This window comes from Nannospalax galili, unplaced genomic scaffold (genome assembly GCF_000622305.1).
Source record: "Nannospalax galili isolate Female #2095 unplaced genomic scaffold, S.galili_v1.0 scaffold752, whole genome shotgun sequence".
In the NCBI taxonomy this organism is placed as follows: Eukaryota; Metazoa; Chordata; class Mammalia; order Rodentia; family Spalacidae; genus Nannospalax; species Nannospalax galili.
In genome coordinates this window covers 953,912-954,654 of record NW_008333404.1, presented here as the reverse complement: position 1 = coordinate 954,654, position 743 = coordinate 953,912, and positions in this window count along the sequence as shown.

Here is a 743-nt window from a genome sequence, read left to right as displayed (position 1 = left end):
GGGGGGGGGCGGGGGAGAATAATTAGCTTCAGAAGCAATAGCCAAATTATACTGAGAAAAATGGTACCTCCAAAGAAAATAGTCCCCAATTTACTTACCTAGACTTTCCACAGGAATTAGGACTCTCCTTACTTTTGCACTCAAGGTTTATACCCAAATTCAGAGAACTTCATGCCATAGGAAAGATGGTGAGTCCCAGTAGCACCAGCAGCTGTTACTGCAGCACAGAGCAAAGTAACACTCTTCCTTAAGAGACTCTTGTCCAAGGAGCCCAGTGCAGAGGCCTTGTTTAAATGAAATACTTTTTAAAAAACATTTTTACCCTCAAGCTCTTCTGGATTCTGGGAAGAAATCTCCACGAGGTTGCTCAAAGTTATTATGATGGAAACTGCTTTGAAACTGTTTGTAAATAGGCTCAGCAGAGATCCCAACATCTCAGGAACCATTGACTTCACAGCCCTGTGTGTTTTGCTAAAGCCCAAGATGGATTGGCCCAAATAAATTGATTAGTCCATTCAAGACCATCCACCATTCCCCTACCCCAAATAGAAACTAACCACCTCCTTTGACCTCTTTTGGTAGCTAAGAAGTTTATCTCCTTTTGGGGGGGAGGGGGGTGTATTTTTGAGACAGAGTCTCCCTGTAGCCCCAGCTGGCATGGAATTCGATATGTAGGCCAGGCTTGTCTCAGACTCACAGAGATCCACCTGCCTCTGCCTCCCAAGTGCTTAGGTTTAAAGGCG